This window comes from Protopterus annectens, chromosome 4.part0, assembly GCF_019279795.1.
Source record: "Protopterus annectens isolate FY-2018-M chromosome 4.part0, PAN1.0, whole genome shotgun sequence".
In the NCBI taxonomy this organism is placed as follows: domain Eukaryota; kingdom Metazoa; phylum Chordata; order Ceratodontiformes; family Protopteridae; genus Protopterus; species Protopterus annectens.
Window position 1 is genome coordinate 563,248,010 of NC_056733.1, and position 13,384 is coordinate 563,261,393.

Consider the following 13,384-nt stretch of genomic DNA (forward strand, 5'->3'; position numbering starts at 1 on the left):
AGATATATGTATTATGTGTATCTGCGATGTTAGGCATGATCCTAATCATAGGAGAGTTAGGCACGATCCTAATATAAATATACTGTGGTGGTTTATTTGGATTGTTTAGATGTGGTTTATTTAGCAAATGAAAATTGTCAGATGCCAAATCTTCCCTACTTGCACCTATAATTATACTTCTATCTTGTTCTTCCCTCCCTACCTCCACAGCTTCCCCCTCTACCGCTCAGACAAGACTGTACCTTAGTGCCTGCTCGTGGTTAAATGAGCCATTAACAGGAACGATCTCAGCAGCTAACGGCAGCCTCCACCTACCAAACAGATTGTCAAAAAGCATGGACACATAGTTAATCTTCCATAATTAATTGTATGCTTTACTTTCACTTAAGCTAGCTATAGTGAGCATGATATCACGATCCTCCAGCCTCCTATGTTCCTGACCTGCTTCTGTCTACCCTGTCCAACCCAGACTCTAAACATTTCCTCCTCAAACAAATTTAAAACTTTGTTTTAGCATAACTTCTACTGTCCAAACCCTTCCTAAGGAAAAGGAAAGACCCCCCCGTAAAATAAAATATATAAAGTTTAAAGACTATTGCCATTTTTTTTACTTTGTGGAAATATTGCTTCTCCTCTAACAGAACTGTACTCACAGATTGTTTAATTTGTGGAATATCCTCTGGTTCTGGTGCATACCTGCTCCGTTCACTCTCGCTACATTTGGGCTCACTTCACTTCCCTCCCACCCCCATTCCCACCCACCTACCATATCAATTCCTTTATACCTAACTACCTGTATCCTCCCATCCTCAAACCCCTCACCTTCCATAACCTTTTACCCATACCTATATTTACTCTTCCCTTTTCCACCATGCTTAGCTCTCCTATCTACTCTACTCCTACCTCCATTATTCCTCCTATACTCTATTACATCATCTTCCATACTTTTATCACCTCTACGTAAAGATCCTACCTACCCTCATACATATACTGTCTCTTTCCCACAGCAACCTATAGCTATCTCGGCATCTATCTTCCCCACATATACCATACTCCCTAAAATAAAAATATCTCCCTCCCACTCACTAATATCTAAAAACAAGACAAAGTACATTAAATACTATACACTAAAAGTTAAACCTCATTACTACCCTATTATCATGCTTATATCAGGAGACATACACCCTAATTCAGGACCATCCTCTAACTGTATCCCCCCACTAAATACCTCTCAACTCAGGCCACTCATCTACAACAAACAAATAAATCTCGTTTTACTCTGTCAACACCAGAAGCATCCTTAACAAAGTTAGCCAATTCCATGCTTGGATATCAAATCACACCCTAGATGTTATTTCCCTAATTGAAACCTGGCTAAAACTCCATAACCCAGATAAAGATATTCTTCCCTCTGGATATAACAATCAACCTAGAACGTCAAAAGAAAAAGGGATGTGGAGTTGTCATTGTCTACTCGAATAACCTTACTATCTCCCTTCCTATGCAATCTATCCCATCCTTTACTCCTGCTGAAGTATTGGCAGCTAACCTTAAGCTCAATGAATATACTACCATTACCATAGTAGCCATCTACATTCCACCAGGAGATAACACTCCCCTGCTAGGAAATATTCTCTCATATTTCTCGCAAAATATCCCAAATGAAACTATCTTTCTCGGGGATGTTAATATTAACTGGCAAACCCTTAGTAATCCAAACTCTCCATATCATATCAATTTACATTGATTTACACAACTAATTTCTCAATCAACCCATACAAACAACTCTCACTTTCCTAGCACCTTAATAGATTGGATACTTGTTTCAAATCCCTCAAAATACCATAATCCTGAAATACTTCCTGACTCCGAGTGACCACTCCCCCATAAAAGTACTGATATACTCACCACCTCTCTAAACCACACAGAATTATCACCAGCCGTAAACTTTCTAATTTTAACCCAGAAACTTTTAAAACCCTCCTCTCTAGAGTAAACTGGAACTTCCTTACCCAGCTTCCACTCAGTGAAACAGTCCAAGCATTTAACTCAACTTTCCTTAACATCTTAAACTCACTAGCTCCACTCTGGAAAGTAAGAGTTAAAGCTGATGTATTTTCTTGGTTATCTAAAACAACTCAGACCCTCATGAAACTCAGAGATAAGGCTTGGAAAACATGATCACTATCAAAACACCCTGTCAATCTGATTAGGTATAAAGAACTAAGAAATCAGACTAAAAGTCTCATAAATAAAGACAAAAAAAGATTTCTACTACAACCTTCCAACGACTTTAAAATCTGATCCAAAAAAATTCTGGAATGCTATAAACCAAATACTACACCTAGGCAACCCTAATTCACCCAACCCATGTCCTGAAAAGTCACCAGAAGAAATAGCCAACACCTTCCATACCTATTTTATAGAATCCATATCCAAGCTATTCAACCCCAACCTCCCAAACATCTTTACTCCTAACTGTCTGGAACCTTCTCCAACTTCTAACTCTAAACAGTTTTTCCCTAAAACCTGTTCCTACTACCCATATCAAAACCCTTCTGTCTAGGTTAAAACCATACTCTGTATCTGCTGACAACATCCCCTCTTATTTTCTCCAGATAGTAGCTCCCTCTCTTGCTCTGCCTGCATCTATCATAATAAATCATTCCATCTCTGAATCTAAAGCCCCATCAATCTGGAAACTATTCTACACCCTACCGATTCATAAAGGAGGTAACTCCTCTGAAATCTCTAATTTCAGACCTATTGCTATCCTCTCCCCTCTCTCTAAAGTCTTGAAGAAATGTATACATAAACAAGTTATGCAATATCTCATACAAGAAAATCTACTCACTCCCACTCAGCATGGGTTCAGACATAAACACAGTACTACCACAGCTCTACTATCCTTCCTCAACACTATCTCTTTTGCCAGAGATGATCATAAACTAATCTCTTGCCTATTCCTTGATCTCTCAAAGGCTTTTTACAACGTTTCTCACCCTCTGCTACTAAACAAATGGTCTAACCTCAACTTCTCCCCAGATACACTTGCATGGTTCTCCAGCTATCACACTGACAGACTGCAGTCAGTAAGATTGCACTCTGCACTATCTAGTCCCCTGCCAGTAAAAATGGGTGTCCTCCAAGGATCCATTCTTGGTCCATTACTCTAATATCCTCACCAACTTACTCTATTCTTCCTGCCCACAGTCTTCTATAGTCCAATAGGCGGATGACTCTACAGTTATCACCATTGCCAACTCCCCCTCTGAACTATTGTCAGCTACCCAGTCATCTTTTAACTCAGTCAAGACATAGCTCTCTACTAATCAGCTCATCCTCAATCCTAAAAAAACCACTCTTTCTCCCCAAAACAGTTCACTACATCAAATCTTCCTTGTCTATAATGTCCCTAAATAATACCCCTATCGAAGTTGAATCCTGCATAAAACTCCTCAGTATTACCATTGACGATCAACTAAAATTTGACCTTCACATAAATACTTGTATTAGAAAACCCATCTGAAACTAGAACTACTCTATAGGAATAAAAAATCTGCCACCACAGAAGCGAGGATTTCTATCACTCATGCTTACCTTCCACCCTGCTTAACATATTGCTCTCAAATACTCACAAATCTGAACTCCTCGCTCCTTACTAAGCTTGGGTTAACCTATCACAAAATAGCTACATTCAGAGCTCAGAAAACCTATAAATCCCACCACTGTCTCTCTCTCTAAAATACTTAAACTGGCTTGAATTTCCTCACCTTTTTCTTCTCTCACAGCTTCAGATCATACACTCCCATTCTATATCAGCCTACCTTCTGTTCAGCCGTAAGCTCCCTCATCTCCCACTACTCTCCGACAACACATCTCCGAAGTGCAATCCAAGATATGTTACAAATCTATAAACCCAAGTCAAACACTGGGTGCTACATATAAAGCTACTACCCCACCTTAGCATGGAACAAACTCCCAACTAGAAATCCCAACTCTCACACATCCTAAACAATTTAAATTGGCTACAAAAGAGTATTTTACACAGCACTGGAACTGCCACTGTTCTCACCCTCCCTGAACACATCCATCAAACACAGAAACTTTCTTTTCACCTCTCCATCAGTCCCTAACTTCTATTCACCTCTACTCTTTCTTTAGAGCCCTGTCACTTTACAATCTTTTGATTCTGGCAAAAGTTTATCTATTACATAATCGTCTACCCTAATTTAGCAAACTTCCTATGCAGTTCTTGTAACTTCCTATACATGTATACCTTTATATATAATGATGTACTGTTGCTGTTTGCATTGCTTTTTTCTCTGTTGATTTTCACTACTAAGAATTATGTATTACTGAAGTGTTTCTTAAATGACCTTGAAATTGTAAAATTGTTTGTTTATATTGCTTGGACCTTTTCTCCCCCGGCATCTGCTGAAACAGGGCTTTAGCCCAGTCAGACACTTCCAGTCAACAAATGTAAAATAAAATATATATATATATATATATATATATATATATATATATATATATATATATATATAATGGATATAAAAAGTGTAAAAAGTGTACACACATCTGTTAAAATGCCAGGTTTTTGTGACATAAAAAAATGAGACCACAATAAATAATTTCAAAACTTCTCCCACTTTTAATGTGACCTATAACCTGTACAATTCAATTGAAAAACAAACAAATCTGTTAGGGGGAAAAATATAAAAAATAAAAAAAGTACAAAAGGTGGTTACATAAGTGTGCACACATGAAATCTGGTGACTTTAAGATCTGAAAAAAGTACTCCCACACTACCATCAATATGTGGACATCCCCTAGAAGGAGTGAAAATATCCTGGACAAGGTGTACATAAACTTAAAGAAAGCTTATAAGGCAGTGCAACTTCCACAAATGGGAAACTTGGACCATTATACCATCTTGCTATCTTCAGCTTACAAACATGCACTAGTTAGAGAGAAATCTACGATGAAACAAATCAGGGTATGGCCTGAGGGGGCTATGGAAGTCCTCCAAGACTGCTTTGAAAGAACCATCTGGGATATGTTCAAGGAGACAGCCACAGTGAATCAGTATGTGAACATGGATGAATACACTGAGGTAGTGATGGCATACATTTCAAACTGCGTTGATGGGGTAACAAATTCACTAATAGAGCTAACCAGAATCCATGGCTCACCCCTAAGGTATATGAGGTTCTGAAGGAGAGAAACATAGCTTACAGGGCTAAGGACAAAACAGCCCTATCTGTACAAAGAAATAATCTGAGGAGGGGTATAAGGGAGGCTAAGATGGAGTATGGCAGAAAGGTGCAGACCCACTTTAAAGATGTGAAGGATGCAAGGAGACTATGGCAAAGCATACAAGAGATCACGGACTACAAAATTAGGTCAGCACAGTGTGATGACAGCAGTGAATCCTGGACAGTTTGAACATCTTCTTTGGTAGATTTGAAGAGAAAAACAACAGGATGGCACTAAAGCTATCCAATCACGAGAAGGATGCAGTACTCAGCTTCAGCACAGATGAGGTAAGAAGAGAGCTAGAGAGTGAACCCCAGGAAGGCTGCTGGCCCAGACAACATACTAGGAAAGGTGTTAAAAGGCCGTGCTGATCAGCTATGCACAGTGCTCAAGGAAATATTTCATACCTCTCTTGTCACGGTGAAAGTACCCTCATGCTACAAGGAGACTAACATCATCCCACTACCTAAGAAAACCAGTCCCTCCTACCCCAATGACTACAGACCAGTCGCTCCTATATCCACTGTTATGAAATGTTTTGAGCGACTGATCAAAAAGCATCTTTTTTTATGCCTACCTCCTGATTTTAACCCTCTGCAGTTTGCGTGCAGATCTAACCGATCCACAGCTGATGCCATATCAGTAGCACTACACATCTCCCTTGAGCATTTAGAGGGCAAAGACAACTATGTGAGGATGCTGTACATAGACTTCAGCTCTGTATTTAATACCGTGGTACCAATGCAGCTGACAGAAACACTGGTACATTTAGGAATCAGTAAACATCTCTGTAACTGGTCCTGGACTTCCTTATTGAGATGCCACAGAGGGTGTGTTCGCGTAACTTCTCATCAAAGTGTATCATTATTAATACTGGTGTTCCAAAGGGATGTGTTCTCAGCCCACTTTTATTCAAAAACCTGACACATGACTGCTATGCTAAAGCACAATTCCAACCATATAGGCCAGGTTTTTGTGATATAAAAAATGAGACCACAATAAATCATTTCAAAACTTTTCCCAACTCTAATGTGACCTATAACCTGTACAATTCAATTGAAAAAGAAACAAATCTATTAAGGAGAAACATATAAAAAATAAAAAACATACAATAAGCTGGTTGCATAAGTGTGCGCACCCCTAAACTAACACTTAGTTGAAGCACCTTTTCATTTAATTACAGCATTCAGTCTTCCTGGGTACACACCTGCCATCAATTACAGAGACTCTGATTAACCCCAAATAAAGTTCAGCTGTCCTAGTAGTATTTTCCTGACATTCACTCAGTTGCCTGCTACAGCAAAAGCCATGGTTTGCAGACAGCTTATAAAGCATCAAAGGGATCTCATTGTTGAAAGGTATCAGTCAGGAAAAGGGTACAAAAAATTTCCACAACATTGGATTTACCATGGAACACTTTGAGGACAGTCATCAAAAAGTGGAGAAAATATGGGACAACAGTGACGTTGCAAACAACTGGACGTCTCTACAAAATTGATGAAAAGACAAGATAAAAACTGTTCAGGGTGGCTGCCAAGAGTCCTACAGCAACACTGAAGGAGCGACAGGAATTTCTGGCAAGTAATAGTTGTGTACTACATGTGACAACAATCTCCCATATTCACCATAAGTCTAGAATATGGGATAGGGTTGCAAGACAGAAGCCTTTTCTTACACAGAAAAACATCCAGGCCCAGCTAAAATTCGCAAAACAATACATCAAGTCTCCCAAAAGCATGTGGGAAAATGTTTAATGGTCTGATGAGACCAAGGTGATTTTTTTTACCACAATTCCAAAAGGTATGTTTGGTACAAAAACAACACTTTGCATCTCCAAAAGAACACCATCTCCATAGTGAAGCATGGTGGTGGCATTATCACTGGGGCTTTAATCAAGGTGGAGGGAATTACGAACAGTTCCAAATACCAGTCACTTTTGGCCCAAAACCTTCAGGTGTCTGATAGAAAGCTGAAGATGAAGAGGAATTTCACCTTTCAACATGACAATGACCCCAAGCATATATCCAAATCAACAAAAGAATGGCTTCACCAGAAGAAAATTAAAGTTTTGGAATGGCCCAGCCAGAGCCTAGACCTAAATCCAATAGAAAATCTGTGGGGTGACCTGAATGAGCTGTGCACAAGAAATGTCCTCGCAATCTAACAGATTTGAAGCACATTTGCAAGGAAGAGTAGGCAAATATTGCCAAGTCAAGATTTGCCATGCTGATAGATTTCTACTCAAGAAGACTGAATGTTGTAATTAAATCAAAAAATGCTTCAACAGAGTATTAATTTAAGGGTGCGCACACTTATGCAACCACCTTATAGTACGTTTTTTATGTTTAATATTTTTCCCCAAAATGCTTTCAATTGAATTGTACAGGTTATAGGTCACATTAAAGGTGGTAAAAGTTTTTAAATGATTTACTGTGGTATATTTATAAGTTGAGAGAGGACATTGGGGCAGAGGGGGAGGGGAGTAAACCATAAATACAGGTGTGGGGCAGAAGTCGCGAGATAAGGAGTGTTATCTCCCTGAGAGACCAACCTTTTTTAAGACAGTGTAAGTATGTGCTGATCCAGCTACCAGAACTTTGTACCAATATTTAAGGTTTAAAGACTTTGCTACATTAGGCAATCTTCCCACTCAGGATAGCCAGCAGCCAACAACCCCCCCCCATTTATCTTTTTTCTGTTCTTTTTAGCTAACCCTTTTATCCAGCTTACTCTCTCTCTTTTTAAAAAGTAGCCTAACTCTCTCTCTCCTGTAGCCTGCCACCCTTGTATGTGAACAATTCACTGCAATTAATTGACTGGCCACTAGGTGGCACCTTACCATAAGCATTCTGCATTTCTATTCCTACACTTATTTCTTTACTATACTTCCCCAACCCTGTTTTTCAGCTTCTACTTCTCAAAGACTTATTCTTTTACCTTTCCCACCCTTGTCCTAGGGTACCTTTAACCACACTCTAACTCTCTGACATGCGTACTTTCCTCTTACTAGCATTACTAGCCTCTTAACTTACTTCTACATTCTCTCACTTTCAGACTTACCTGTAGAATTCTCCCACTCTACAGATTGTCATCCTCGATAGTCCACTCTCTTGTCTCTACTCGCTCCGTTCGCCCTTCGGGTTTACTCAGCTCCCCTACCCTGCCCCTAATTCCCACCCGCCCCCAGTGGTCCTACATTAATTCCTCCATAGACACACCCCCTACAATCCTACTCCAATCGCACAAATCTCATCTTTACCACACCCAGCCTCAATCTCTTAAAACACACCCACTGATACTTTATCTCTCATCCCCTCTGGTAATATGCACCACCTACTGGCACACGTCCTAACCTACCTATAAATCCTATCTCAATTTTAAATTCCCACTTCACTAGCAATATTAAATTGTTCTCAATCATGCCATACCAATTACAACTATTAATAGTGGTCTCACTCCTACCTGTTCTAACTACAACCTACCTCTTAACCTCCTACGAACAACCCCTCCACTCTACCCTCCTCTTCCCTTCCGAACACACTTTAACACCAACACTAGCCATATCTCCAAACTTCCTTAATTTCACTTGCAAACCCAGCTACTTGCTAGCTAAATATCACCGACTAGCACACATCAAATATAGCAACCTAAAAAATAAAAAATTGTTTGACTACTATTGTAAGCCTCTCCAATCTAAGCACTTTACATTCCTCCACTCCTTAATAGATGGGGACATTCATCTTAACCCTGGACCAAACTCTACCCATATTACCACAAACTGTAACCAATACAAATAACCAATACAAAACAAGCCCCTTAACATCGACCAAACCTTCCAATTCACTCTCTATCACTCATCTAAATATATGTAGTATCTGCAATAAAATAGCTCAAGTTCAGGCCCTTCTAGATGTCCACCAGCTTGACATCCTTTGTTTATCAGAATCATGGCTTAAACCCATAATAAAAGACAATGAAACCACCCCCCTCCCAGGTTATAGCATCATTCGTCTAGACCACACAATCAAAAAAAGATGGAGGGGTAGCAATTCTCTACAAAGCAGAACTACAAGTTAGCACTGTAAATCTTAACATACCTTTAGATAATAGTGCCGAAATAATTATCTCTAAACTCCAGCTTAACACACACAAAGCCATAACATCATCTGCTCCTATCTTCCCCCAGGAAATAACAATAGTATACTCGAATACATTCTAAATTGGCTTTTTTCTAACCTCCCTCAAGAAAGCCTAGTCCTAGGAGACTTTAATATAGATTGTAATTCATGAAGCAGCACTAACCCCACCACCCTTATTAACCTCTATGGTTTCTCGCAAGCTATAAACTCCCCCACCAGAATAAATAAACTTAACGATAAAAGTACCTTTGATTGGAAACTCACTAATAGTCCACATCAAACTTATACAACAGGAACCCTTCCAGATGACCTAAGTGACCATTCACTTATATATATTATCAGATATAAAACTAACCTAACCATCCCTAACACTATCAGAACAGTGTTCACCAAAAAATGTTTTAACTCTGAGCTGTTCCAAACAGAACTTAAACAATGCAAATGGGCACCTCTAATATCTCTCCCTATAAATAAAGCAGTTGAATACTTTAACACCACTTGTTTTAGGTGGAAAACTGTTCAATGGGTGCATTTCATGTACAATTTGAATGGAGCAGCTTGATGTGTAAGATCTGTGTAGGCATGTGTTTCTGTTTCTGATGTCTGCACAGCCAAAGTACATAATTACTTGTGCATTCCTCGGACGAAGGCCTGGAGTCATTCTTGGTGTTGCCAAACAAACTTGTGGTTATGTGTGTGAAAGGGTGAGTGTGTGAGTTGAGTGAGTGTGGTGAGTGAGTGTGGTGTGTGAGCTGAGTGAGTGTGGTGTGTGGGGTGGGTGAGTGAGTGTGGTGCGTGGGTGGGTGAGTGAGTGTGGTGCGTGGGTGGGTGAGTGAGTGTGTTGCGTGGGTGGGTGAGTGAGTGTGGTGCGTGGGTGGGTGAGTGAGTGTGGTGCGTGGGTGGGTGAGTGAGTGTGGTGCGTGGGTGGGTGAGTGAGTGTGGTGTGTGGGTGGGTGAGTGTGTGTAGTGAGTGGGTGGGTGAATTTGGGTGAGTGAGTGTGGGTGTGGTGAGTGAGTGAGTGTGAGGGTGGTGAGTGAGCGAGTGTGGTGGGTGAGCGAGTGGGGTGAGTGAGTGTGGGTGGTGAGTGAGTGTAGGTGGGTGGTGAGTGAGTGTGGGTGGTGAGTGAGTATGGGTGGTGAGTGAGTGTAGGTGGGTGGTGAGTGAGTGAAGGTGGTGAGTGAGTGTAGTGAGTGAGTGTGGGTGGGTGAGTGTGGTGGATGAGTGAGTGGTTGAGTGTGGGTGGGTGAGTTGAATGTGGGTGGGTGAGTTGAATGTGGGTGAGTGAGGGTGGTGAGTGTGGGTGGGTGAGTGAGTGTGGGTGGGTGAGTGAGTGTGGGTGGTGAGTGAGTGTGGATGAGTGAGTGGGGTGAGTGAGTGTGGGTGGTGAGTGAGTGTAGGTGGGTGGTGAATGAGTGTGGGTGGTGAGTGAGTGTAGGTGGGTGCTGAGTGAGTGTAGGTGGGTGGTAAGTGAGTGAAGGTAGTGAGTGAGTATAGTGAGTGAGTGTGGGTGGGTGCGTGTGGGTGGGTGAGTGAGTGGTTGAGTGTGGGTGGGTGAGTTGAATGTGGGTGGGTGAGTTGAATGTGGGTGAATGAGTGAGGGTGGTGAGTGAGTGCGGGTGGGTGAGTGAGTGTGGGTGAGTGAGTGAGTGTGGATGAGTGAGTTGAGCGTGGGTGAGTGTGAGTGAGTGTGGTGAGTGAAGTGTCTGAGTGATAGTGAGTGGTGAGTGAGGGTGAGTGTGGTGGATGGTGAGTGAGTGTGGTGGGTGAGTGTGGTGGGTGAGTGAGTTGAGTGTGGGTGAGTGTGGTGAGTGTGGTGAAGTGAGCGGGAGAGTGTGGTGAAGTGAGTGTGGTGAGTGTGGTGGGTGAGTGAGTTGAGTGTGGGTGAGTGTGGTGAGTGTGGTGAAGTGAGCGGGAGAGTGTGGTGAAGTGAGTGTGGTGAGGTGAGTGGGTGAGTATGGGTGAGTGGGCGAGTGAGTGAGTGTGGGTGAATGAGTGAGTGTGGGTGAGCCTCATTTTTGGATGTAATTTCTAAATTTTGTAAACTTTGTTTTTGTATTGTCATATTGCTTTACATTGCCCTACCGATATGTGACAAAGTACAGGCAGAAGCACAGTAACAGCTGCAAAAACTAAGAGCATAAATGTGCAATAACCATGCGTATACATTAATTGCATGTTTTACATAAGAAGCAGATGTCTGTCACAATTAATCGACAACACTACATCAGATTACAAGAAGTATGCAATACCGTAATTTTTTAAATTATGTCTTAAAAAGCATGTTTGTGCTGTCATGCAAGTCTGTGAAATATTTCATGTTTATAGTGTGTCATCTGTTAGCTATTTAATCAAACGGGAAGGAAAAATAAGTAGAAGTTTGATGCTTTGCAAAACGGTGATTATTCCCAGTGCTATGTAGCTTGGCTCTAAATATGACCGGAGGAGTGCAACAAAAAAAGTGTCCCACTGTAAGGAGGGAAAGGCTAACAAGAAAACAGTACATTACTCTGGTCACCTGCTGTGAGCTGTCAATCACATGCAGATAATGGGTCAAATTACACTTAGCTGTTTGACAGCTAGGGAAAGTAGGTGTGAAGTGGGAGGGGAGATGCCTTGAAGAACTACAATTCAGCCTTCACAAAAGAAAGCAAGTTAGCATTTCTAAGAAACAAAAGCAATAAAATGCACTTTTCAGTTATGTTCTGTAGCATTTGCACTGCTTGTGTTTGAAGTAGTCATTGAAAAAGGATAACATTTTAACCAAAAGTAGGGGACTTTAAGACAGCAGTGAATGCCTGTTAAGTCAATGAAGTGACAGCAGCTTAAGGGAAAACGTGGCAGATCTGATGCAAGTTTTTGGAGACAAACAATGCATTCTGGGATACTTAGAGGCAGAGTAAACAGTCTGAATTATTTCAAAATGCCAGCCTCCATGTGGTCAGAGTCAGAAATTGCATATAACAATATCTAAAAAGCTCTAAATAGCCCCAGAGTGCTGTTAAAATGTAGGAAACACCAAGCCATGATGAAATAAATACGTTTTTTGAGTCTGAGGGTCCTTTAACAATCCTGGACCACCACGCCCCAACACGCTCTATTAGAAATAAAACTAACCCAGCCCCTTGGCTCTCAAATAATACTAGGAAACTAATCCTTTGCAGAAACAAATCCTGGGCTAAATGGCATACTACAAAGAATCCTACTGATCACCAAACCTTTAGGCAACATAGAAATAATACAAAAAAGCCATCCTACTAGACAAAAAGAACTATTATCTCCAACTACAACAATCCTCCCTCAAGGAACCACAACAGTTTTGGACTAGTATTAACAAATTTCTATACCCAAGCAAAACTATCACCCCTAATCCTCTAGGCTCCAGCCCTGACTATCCAATACAAACAGCCAATGCCTTCAACTCTTTCTTCACTGATACTATCCAAAATCTTGCAAACCATCTATCCCGATACCTCTAATCTGCCTACTCCCACTACCTTCTCTCCCCCATTATTCCATTTAGAACCAGTACCCACATCCTACATCTGCTCCCTAACACAAAAGCTTAAACCAACCACCCCCTCAGCTGACAAACTCCCAGCAGAATTCCTGCAAAAAAGAGCTAAATCTATTAATTATCCCATCTCCATACTGATAAATAGAACTATAAAGGAAGGTACTATCCCCCATCTATCTGGAAAATTTCTCATATCATCCCACTACATAAAGGCGGGAACTCCAATGACTTCCAACTTTCGTCCCATAGCTCTACTCTCCCCACTTGCAAAAATAATGGAGAAGTGTATTCACAAACAACTACTTAACCACCTTCTCCATCACAATCAACTAGCTAACTGTCAACATGGTTTCCGACCATTCCACAGTACCACCGCTGCTCTGCTATCCTTCACAAAGTGTATCAACAAAAACCGCAACACAAATATTCTTTGTTGATTTATCTAAAGCCTTCAACATGGTTAATCACCAA

The 13,384-nt window shown here is 40.9% G+C and overlaps 1 protein-coding gene across 1 annotated transcript in view; it reads right to left on the reverse strand.

Annotated features, from left to right (window-relative positions):
• ANKRD13A (ankyrin repeat domain 13A) overlaps nt 1-13,384 on the reverse strand; it is a 1,453,295-nt gene that overhangs the window by 902,968 nt on the left and 536,943 nt on the right. The window lies entirely within an intron of this gene.